This window comes from Lithobates pipiens, unplaced genomic scaffold (assembly GCF_037356315.1).
Source record: "Lithobates pipiens isolate NorthernLeopardFrog02 unplaced genomic scaffold, aLitPip1_a1.2 Scaffold_16, whole genome shotgun sequence".
NCBI classification, from domain to species: domain Eukaryota; kingdom Metazoa; phylum Chordata; class Amphibia; order Anura; family Ranidae; genus Lithobates; species Lithobates pipiens.
The window spans coordinates 518,591,905-518,603,057 of record NW_027507748.1 but is presented as its reverse complement, the minus strand read 5'-3'; the positions used below and the strand labels follow the sequence as shown (position 1 = coordinate 518,603,057).

General features: G+C 41.2%; 2 long non-coding RNA genes across 2 annotated transcripts; one reads left to right on the top strand and one right to left on the bottom strand.

Annotated features, from left to right (window-relative positions):
* Positions 1–8,641: 8,641 nt before the first annotated feature.
* LOC143983445 (uncharacterized) lies at positions 8,642–9,594 on the bottom strand. The gene is made up of 2 exons (XR_013274611.1): positions 9,019–9,594; positions 8,642–8,866 (listed from the first exon to the last, which is right to left on the bottom strand). It is a non-coding gene; the product is annotated as an uncharacterized LOC143983445 (long non-coding RNA).
* A 206-nt stretch (positions 9,595–9,800) lies between these two features.
* LOC143983444 (uncharacterized) lies at positions 9,801–10,753 on the top strand. Its single transcript, XR_013274610.1, has 2 exons — positions 9,801–10,376; positions 10,529–10,753. It is a non-coding gene; the product is annotated as an uncharacterized LOC143983444 (long non-coding RNA).
* Positions 10,754–11,153: the final 400 nt, after the last annotated feature.

The window sequence follows — 11,153 nt, the reverse complement described above, 5'->3', positions numbered from 1 at the left end:
CATCTCCTTTAGACGGAGGAGGAATGGCAACATCTCCTCTAGTTGGAGGAGGAATAACAACATATCCTCTAGTCGGGGGAGGAATGGCAACATCTCCTCTAGTTGGAGGAAGAATGGCAACATCTCCTCTAGTCAAAGGAGGAATAGCAACATCTCCTCTAGATGGAGGAGGAATGGCAACATCTCCTCTAGTTGGAGGAAGAATGGGAACATCTCCTCTTGTAAATGTTGTGGCCTGGCAAGGTCCTTGGGATCCTGGATCACAACTTGCAGGTTTGATCTGGAAGGGCTGAAAAAGATGGGGGGAAGGGGAGAAAGACATCAAAAGCAATCTCAAACCATTGAGACTGCAAACCTTGACCCCTCCCCTCACCTGCATGTACCTTGTGCGTGAGGGAAGGCCGTATGAAAGCAGTGACCTGTCCATAACCTCTGGACAAGACTTCAACATATACGCGGACGGTCTGCAGATGACCCGGAAAAGTCACACAAAGCGAACCAGAAAGATTATAAAATGATTATATATATATATATATATACAGTGGTGTAAAAAAGTGTTTGCCCCCTTCCTCATTTCCTGTTCCTTTGCATGTTTGTCACACTTAAGTGTTTCGGAACATCAAACCAATTTAAACAATAGTCAAGGACAACACAAGTAAACACAAAATGCAATTTGTAAATGAAGGTGTTTATTATTAAAGGTGAAAAAAAATCCAAACCATCATGGCCCTGTGTGAAAAAGTGATTGCCCCCTAAACCTAATAACTGGTTGGGCCACCCTTAGCAGCAACAACTGCAACCAAGCGTTTGCGATAATGTGCAATGAGGCTTTTACAGCGTCCTTGAGGAATTTTGGCCCACTCATCTTTGCAGAATTGTCCTAATTCAGTTACATTAGAGGGTTTTCGAGCATGAGCGGCCTTTTAAAGGTCATACCACAACATCTCAATAGGATTCAGGTCAGGACTTTGGCCTTGCCTATTGTTTAAATTGGTTTGATGTTCCGAAAACACTTAAGTGTGACAAACATGCAAAGGAACAGGAAATGAGGAAGGGGGCAAACACTTTTTCACACCACTGTATATATATATATATATATATATATATATATATATATATATATATATATATATATATATACATACATACATACATACATATACATATATACCTGTATACACATACATACACATACATTATTTTAATTTTTTTTAAAGAGTATATATATTAATAATATTTATAGTATCTCTGAAGAATTGCAGCATGGTAATACCAAATATCTATGAATTTATTTAATCCTCTATATACATATACATACACAATTATTTATTTATTCATTTTATTATTATTTTTTATTTTACTTTTTCCCTTTAAGGGGAGATATCCAGGACAACTGCAGACCAGGTGGGGGAAAGCTCCCGCTCACTGTCTGCGTAATTCCATTCCGACAGGAGATGGCAGACCCTTGAATCCCTCACCTGAGTGACGTCATCACCCCCCACCTCGCCCCTACACAATGGGGGACAGCCGAAAAGAGCCTGCACGGCCGCCCGACCACCCGACCCTCCTCACACGTGCAAGCCAAGCCTCGCTTTCGCTGAGGCCTTGCGCAAGTGCAGAACGATGGCGGCGGCCGTGACCCGGAAGCACCATGGCGGCCTGGAATGCAGAATCATTCCAAGCGCCATGAGGAGAAAACGGAGGTACCAGAGAGTACTGGGGAGTACCGGGGAGAACCAGAGGGACACACAGAACAAATATACACAAAGAAACGACTGCCATGGAGGAAAAAATAGGAAATTGCAGACTTTGCCAGACATTGAAGTGTCCACCTGCAGGCATACTGAGACAACCTCTCCCCACTGCTGGGGTATCCAGTGCCATAAAAAGCTATTTGCCCGCTCGTAGCTGGGCTCTTGGGCTGCACCACATGAATAAAATACTCGATCCGGAATATTCCGACCAGACGCCAACAGGAACAATCGTGATATAGGTCCATGGAGGAGGACAAAAAAGGAATAAAGTATCTGGTGGTGAGCTCTCTTTTATTTGAATGGGATCCCATAGCATTGGAGAGGAGGTGGGGTTAACCCACATGTAGGCTGCCATGGAGTCTGTCAGGAATGAGACTTTACCTCTTGTGGTGCGGAGAAGCCCTACTACAAGGTTCATTTTTTACAATTTCCAAGGAGTCCAACTTAAATGTTTCCCTTTCAACAGAGTAAAAATAAAAATAAATAATAATAAAAAATCCTTTGAAATCTGTAAATTCAAATGCTGACATCATTATCCAACTGCTGTGCAAATTAAGCTTTCTCTTCCTTTTGTGGTGAAAATAGAAAGGGTTGTAAGGCAAAATAAATATTGCACTGACAAAGCTTTAAGCCATAGCAATGTTTTTTTGTTTTTTTTCCCTATTATATCCCAAAACAAAGGGCATCTGCATGATTGACTTAGATTTTATTTACCTAGGATTCTTTCACAATAAAAAGAAATGAACGAAATTACACATCTGCTTTTGATGTGTAATCAACAAAGCAGAATAACTCTTCTCTGTAAGTGCTTAAGGCAGTTTTAATAATATCTATCCATTCTGTATCTCATCTCTCAGCAAACAGAAACAATTTTAGCACAATCACATAGTATATTTGAAGGTCATGTGATGTGGATAAATAAAGTATATGTGAACTATGCTACATATATTGCTCACGTACAAACACATACACACCAGTCCATTTATAGTTTAAAAACACACCCACACATACCACACACCAGTCCATCTAAAGTTTCAGAGAAAAATGATTTTGCAAACAAAGATATATTTTATTTGTTATATAAGTTTTGTGGTATTATTAAACACAATACTAAATATACCTTATACACAAGATAAACGTACCTTTCATACCAATAAAACCAATAAAACAACTCAATTAAAAAAAATGTACTCCAAGTTGTTTAGTCTTTGAAGAGAAATACAACAAAAACAGTTATATTAGCAGAACATATGCATAAATACATAAATATTGCTCATTAATCACTAACAGATGTGTTATTTTTAAGTGACAAATATAGTCTAATTTGTTTTCTCCAAAATCATTGTTTGTCATATTCGTAATATCTAACATACTTTCAATGGGTCATAGTTACCAACTTAGAGCAACTGTCTAGTTTATTTTCTTCTGGCACCATGTTTATCCTAACTTAGAGCTAGCAAAAAGAAGGCTGGCAACCCTTCAAAGCAAGTCAGCAATGACAATTCCCATATCGATATCCTGACAGGTTCCTTTCAACAATGTGTTTTTTTTTTTTTTCAAATTCATAAACATATCTCAAAGCAAGTTACAAAGAACATTGAAACATTTAATTCAGTCCAAGCCCACAAAAGAGCAAAATGTTCTCACCCCCTTTCAGAATAAGTTTGGTATAAGATATTTATGGTGGTTTCACACCATTGTATTGTAGTGGCAATGGCCCCTCAATGCTCATCCACAATGCTCCTTTTTTGCAAGACAACCTCGATGTATTGTAGCACTCTACCATGTGTTGTGGTAGGCTGCATTAAAAAAAAAAGGTATAGATACATTGGTTTGTCTGTTCTGGTGGACTCAACTGAAGAGGCTGATTTAATGTAGTGTGCATTAATGTTGTTGCATTAATGCAACACACTTGATTAGACAAGTATAAAGGGACCCTTAAAGTAATGCATGCCATTCTTTTTTAATGCAATCTACTGAGCTGGACAGAACCAGCTCCTGATGGAGTCTATTCCATAGGCAACAATATAAAATCAACATCATTTTGTTTAAGTATAACACTTTTATGTTGCAATGATGAAGTTATTAAACTGGATAGAAAGAGATTGAGGAAATACAAATGAAACAAAAGTAACTGGTTAAAGAGAGTATTCCTTTAATTTAAAAGCCTCAAAAAAAATAAGAACAAAATAGAATTTGTATGGACATAGTTGAAAACAGAACTCTGATTTTGCCAAAAAGCATCATTTTGATATTATGTCAGATGGGAACAAGAAAGGATCCTTGATTAAAACAGCATGATATCCATTGATAGTAGTGAAATTGTCAGTGCCAATGGAGCATTGACAACTGCTCTGCAGATTGCCACAGGCACACAGATTGAAACACCATACCACTGGGTTGGCATCAAAGCTGTTGACTCTTAATATGTAGCAATTTAAGAAAGCTTTGAGAACTTTCTGATCATGTTAGAATGTCTTTAAAGTGTACACAGTGCTAAGAAAATAAAATGCATAGAAGAAAATGGCATAACGTGTGTGAGTTTATACTTTATGGGTGTGAAAGTGCGCAAGTGCACACATAAACATATTAAAAAGGCAGAAAAATATTTTAAAATATTGTAAAAGGAACGTGTCCAAGGAATATACAAATATTTCTTCAAAACACAGAAACACAGTGAAAGCAGACAACTTGTATGGTCTTGATTTTGTTTTTAAATTCCTTGCATGGAGTTAGTCAGTTTCACAAAAATGAAATACCACAGATTTATATGCTGGTGAAACATAGAATAATAATTCACCTGAAAAAAGAACGCAGGTCCCATGCCTCAATACTTCACAGGCTACATGATTGTTCTCAGTCTGTAACATACTAATGATTTACTCACAGTTTACATCAGGCATGTCCAAAGCCCGGCCCGCGGGCCAGTTGCGGCCCGCGGTCCGGTTTTGAATGGCCCGCATGGTTGTTTAAACATATATATCTTTTGTGGCCCCCGGCGATCTCCCAGCGCCGGGGCCACAAAAGATGTATAGTCCAGCTGCCTCGGAGGGAGGAGGCGGGACGAGTGCCGTGCACACAGGAGGAGAACTTCCTGTTTACACGGCAGCTGTAATAGGAAGTCCCGTCTCTGCCATTGGACGACTGTGCTGTCCATCAAAGGAGGCGGGACTTTCTCTTAAAGAGGCCGTTGTGTAAACAGGAGATTCTCCTGTAAGATGTCTTTGGCGCTCGTCCTGCCCTCCATGGCTGCACTGATGGTAATGGTGGCTACATTCCTGGCAATTGCAATTGTGGAGCTGCATTCCTGGCAATGGTGAGTGAATTACTAGCAATGGTGGCTGCATTCCTGGCAATGGTGGGTGAAATTCCTGGCAATGGTGGGTGAAATTCCTAGCAATGGTGGGTAAAATTCCTGGCAATGGTGGGTAAAATTCCTGGCAATGGTGGCTGCATTCCTAGCAATGGTGGCTGCATTTCTGGCATTGGTGGCTGCATTTCTGGCATTGGTGGATGCATTCCTGGCAATGGTGGCAGCATTCCCGGCAATGGTGGCAGCATTCCCAGCAATGGTGAGTGAATCCCTGGCAATGGCGGGTGAATCCCTGGCAATGGTGGGTGCATTCCTGGCAATGGTGGCTGCGTTCCCGGCAATGGTGGCTGCATTCCCGGCAATGGTGGCTGCATTCCCGGCAATGGTGGCTGCATTCCCTGGCAATGGCGGCTGCATTCCCGGCAATGGTGGCTGCATTCCCTGGCAATGGCGGGTGAATCCCTGGCAATGGTGGCTGCATTCCCGGCAATGGTGGCTGCATTCCCCGCAATGGTGAGTGAATTCTCTGGCAATGGTGGCTGCATTCCCGGCAATGGTGGCTGCATTCCCGGCAATGGTGGCTGCATTCCCGGCAATGGTGGCTGCATTCCCGGCAATGGTGGCTGCATTCCCGGCAATGGTGGCTGCATTCCCGGCAATGGTGGCTGCATTCCCAGCAATGGTGAGTGCCTTCCCAGCAATGGTGAGTGAATCCCTGGCATTGGCGGGTGAATCCCTGGCAATGGTGGGTGCATTCCTATCAATGGTGGGTGCATTCCTGGCAATGGTGAGTGAATCCCTGGCAATGGTGGGTGCATTCCTGGCAATGGTGGGTGCATTCCTGGCAATGGTGGGTGCATTCCTGGCAATGGTGGCTGCATTCCCGGCAATGGTGGCTGCATTCCCGGCAATGGTGGCTGCATTCCTGGCAATGGTGGCTGCATTCCCGGCAATGGTGGCTGCATTCCCGGCAATGGTGAGTGAATCCCTGGCAATGGCGGGTGAATCCCTGGCAACGGTGGCTGCATTCCCGGCAATGGTGAGTGAATTCTCTGGCAATGGTGGCTGCATTCCTGGCAATGGTGCCTGCATTCCTGGCAATGGTGGCTGCATTCCCGGCAATGGTGGCTGCATTCCCGGCAATGGTAAGTGAATCCCTGGCAATGGCGGGTGAATCCCTGGCAATGGTGGCTGCATTCCTGGCAATGGTGGCAGCATTCCCTGCAATGGTGAGTGAATTCCCGGCAATGGTGAGTGAATTCCCGGCAATGGTGGGTGCATCCCTGGCAATGGTGGCCGCTGCATTCCTAGCAATTGTGGGTCTGCAGATAGACACTGATCCTTGTTCTGCTTCATAGTTCTTTATTTAAAATTTTAAGTTTTTTTTCCTGAAGTTTTCTTAAAGTGAAGGTGCGTGTTATACGTCAATAAATATGGTGTATCCAAATAATACACTTGAGCTCATCTATTCACCACACACAGCCACAAATCAAGAGAATTCTTGTGGGGAAGTGTATTAGTGCTTGGATGGACACACTTAGACCGAATTTTAATGGGTCAAAGAATGTCAAGCAAAATGGTCGGCCCTCGCGCATGTTCAGTTCATCAAATCTGGCCCTCTTTGAAATAAGTGTGGACATCCCTGGTTTACATAGTTCTACAGTATATGCCAAGCAATCTGATCTGATTAGTCAATAGTTGTAAACAATAGCTGTGTATGCATTAGAGTATAATAATAAATTTAACAAATTACTCCTTAGTGGTCTTTTTTTAAAAATGCCAAAAATGTGGAAGATGTTTTCTGCTAAGCAGCCAAATTCATAATGCCTCACCAAACCCTAATGCACACAAGTCAGCAATTCACAATACTGTCCTTACAGACTGGGTCTAGGAGGTATGTCCCTTCAAATATAGGCATTTGAACAAGAACTGTAAAAAGACAAACTTCTTGTCTTCTTCAGCCTCCATATCTGGTGTCTCAGAAAATACATTTCTATCTGCACTCAAAGTAAGCATATGACTGCAATACAAACTCTGAGATCTGCCAAGAAATTACACTGGGCTGGGTTCACACCTTCGCCACATCCGGCTCACAGCACGGGGCTCAATGCATCCTGGTTTACCTTTTCAGGTCCAATTTCAGCCCAAATTTTGGCCTGAATTTGGACCTGAAACGGACCAAAAGACACAGTGTTTTTGTGCAAAACGCACTGGACCTGATGTGGAGATATGTGAACTGGCTCCATAGAGAGCGGGTCAAAATGTCCTGCTATTGTGAACTGGATGTAGGTAACCCGCATCCAATTCGCAATGGTGTGAACCCTGCCTAAAGCATTTGAGGATCAGATTACCATCTGCTGTATTACTCTTGAGGTGTCTAATTTCAATCATTAGAAGCACATCTTTCTACACTTTGGCTGTGCATGTATCAGATTTTTATGTTTATTTAACTGTGCTTGTGGAACTACAGGTGCAGTTGTTTAGAGAATTATCCCTGCTGCTGAATTAGCTTTGATGTGATAGACTGTGTTTAAATTTTCTCCTGTACAGACAAGTGTTTCTCTACATCAGGGGTGTCCAAACTTTTTTCAAAGAGGGCCAGATTTGATGAAGTGAACATGCACAAGGGCCGACCATTGAACCATTAAAATTCTGTCTGTGTGTTCGTTCAAGCACTAATACACTGCCCAGCAAGAATTCTCTTGCCTCTGCTCTTAAGAGGTACCATTAATTCTTAATGGTACCCCACACATTGGACAATGTGGGGTGCTTTTTGGTGCAGTTCAATAAAAAAAAAAAAAAAGATTGGAGACTTCTTTCCCTGCATTTTTGTGGGTAGGGAAGCCCATTAGAATGAATGGGCTTCCCTACACGAAGCACGCAGCCACACAGATGTGAACCAAGGGCTTGTTCACATGTCAGGTTGGAGGGGCAGTAAAACTACATGGTTAAGCTGTTTTTACCACCCCCAACATCTCCCCCTTTAGCTGCAGAGGGAACAGCTGGGGGTGTACACATGATATGGCTGCAGCCGGAGTTTTTAAAACTTTTTTTGCATTGATCCATGTCCCCTGGGGCAGGACCCAGGTCCCCAAACACTTTTTAGGACAGTAACTTGCATATTAGTCTTTAAAATTAGCACTTTAGATTGTGAACGTTCGAGTCCCATAGACTTTAGTAGGGTTCTAAAGTTCACACGAAGTTTAGGTCTGTTCGCAAGTTCTGGTGCGAACCGAACAGGGGGGTGTTGGGCTCATCCTTAGTACGCAGCATTACTGGTGCTATATAGGTTATGTATTTAGTCTCTAGTGAGGTGATATTGAACACTTTAGTGTACATCAAGCAGGATCAGCTTAATACGGATTTATATTCTAAACCTACAAAACACAGGCCAAATACTCACATGTGACAATTTTCACCCTCCACACATTTTTCAGTCAGCTCCTGAGGATATAACGTATAGTAAAACAAAAAACGAAAGTATCCCCAGAGTGGGGTTTTTTAACAGCGTAAATTACCTGTGGAGGCTAGTTTATGTATATATGGAAATAAATACTGACATGTGGCAAAAAAATAATAATACAAATGTTTATTAGTAAAAAAGAGGATTGAACAGGTGACACAGTGGTCAGGGACTGAGCTCCACTAAGTGAATAAAAATATATGATATTACATGGATAAACAGAATACAATTATAATGCCTAGACCATAATACCACTGTAGATACAGTAAAAAATAGATAATGTGGACCCTTTACGCGTTTCGACCCTCTCGGGGGTCTTCTTCAGAAGGTTTTTATCTATTGTAAAAGAAGGAAGACAAACATAAATACATATCCATACATGGTGCACTGTACTGTACTAGAAATAATCTGCTGTAAGCAGAATATACACCAAACATTGCATGGTTACATAATTAACAGTCAATTGGTATACATTGCATAATAGATACCTATATCATTCACGTAGGAGATCCTCTTTGAAAGACAGAAATAAGCTCCGCCATTTCTCCCATATCCTTCACAGATGCGCCAAACTTGCATAGTTGAAGTTGGTCGCTATGCTCTACCGAAAAGGGAGAGCAAGGGAACGGAGTTCAAGGGATAAATGACTTACAGGGGATCACATCGCTATTGCTACCTCCAATATAAAATAGTGGAGGAGGGTATAGGTATAGGTAGACAGAAGTCGGGAGGGGGACAACCTACAATAAAAACAAAAGAAGATATAAGGATGTATATATATATATATGAAAAATCCCTATTCAGGGGCTGTCCCCCCTGTATAGGGGGACAGAAAATATACCCACATGTAATATGACGGGTATATAAGTATAGAGGTAAGCCATACTACTTGAGTGTAGCATGCCATACACGATTAGAGTTTAAGCAGATGATAATAAAAGCTAAAGATCATTGTAAGTGCCCAGTGATGAGTCAGCAACGACAGACAACGCCAGATGACAAAGAAGAAAATAAGTGAAATAAAGACACAGCATGTGCAAAATCTAATACCCCAGCATGACTGGTGATGAAAGTAAGATGGTGAAAAGTAAAATAAAAATACACCATGTTCTGGAGTCCAACGTGCCCCAGCGTAACAAAAGTAAGTGTGGAAAAAGGTGGTATATATATATACCACCTTTTTCCACACTTACTTTTGTTACGCTGGGGCACGTTGGACTCCAGAACATGGTGTATTTTTATTTTACTTTTCACCATCTTACTTTCATCACCAGTCATGCTGGGGTATTAGATTTTGCACATGCTGTGTCTTTATTTCACTTATTTTCTTCTTTGTCATCTGGCGTTGTCTGTCGTTGCTGACTCATCACTGGGCACTTACAATGATCTTTAGCTTTTATTATCATCTGCTTAAACTCTAATCGTGTATGGCATGCTACACTCAAGTAGTATGGCTTACCTCTATACTTATATACCCGTCATATTACATGTGGGTATATTTTCTGTCCCCCTATACAGGGGGGACAGCCCCTGAATAGGGATTTTTCATATATATATATATACATCCTTATATCTTCTTTTGTTTTTATTGTAGGTTGTCCCCCTCCCGACTTCTGTCTACCTATACCTATACCCTCCTCCACTATTTTATATTGGAGGTAGCAATAGCGATGTGATCCCCTGTAAGTCATTTATCCCTTGAACTCCGTTCCCTTGCTCTCCCTTTTCGGTAGAGCATAGCGACCAACTTCAACTATGCAAGTTTGGCGCATCTGTGAAGGATATGGGAGAAATGGCGGAGCTTATTTCTGTCTTTCAAAGAGGATCTCCTACGTGAATGATATAGGTATCTATTATGCAATGTATACCAATTGACTGTTAATTATGTAACCATGCAATGTTTGGTGTATATTCTGCTTACAGCAGATTATTTCTAGTACAGTACAGTGCACCATGTATGGATATGTATTTATGTTTGTCTTCCTTCTTTTACAATAGATAAAAACCTTCTGAAGAAGACCCCCGAGAGGGTCGAAACGCGTAAAGGGTCCACATTATCTATTTTTTACTGTATCTACAGTGGTATTATGGTCTAGGCATTATAATTGTATTCTGTTTATCCATGTAATATCATATATTTTTATTCACTTAGTGGAGCTCAGTCCCTGACCACTGTGTCACCTGTTCAATCCTCTTTTTTACTAATAAACATTTGTATTATTATTTTTTTGCCACATGTCAGTATTTATTTCCATATATACATAAACTAGCCTCCACAGGTAATTTACGCTGTTAAAAAACCCCACTCTGGGGATACTTTCGTTTTTTGTTTTCAACATACCAGGGGTGATCAGCGCCCTCTGACCCTGCATTGGGGTGTTACCGTCCATTTTTTCTATAACGTATAGTAAATGATCTAAATAGATGTGAGAAGTGGTTACAGGAGATGATGTGCAAACCTAATGATAAAAGATAGCCCCAAGAATTATTGGAAGCAACGGAAAAATATGATTCTGGCTGATAAAAGGCCCATTACACCTAAGAGATTTCAATTTTCTTTACAATATCAGCCTTTAAGCACAAAGATATTTTCTATTGTGAAAAAACATTGGCATGTATTGAC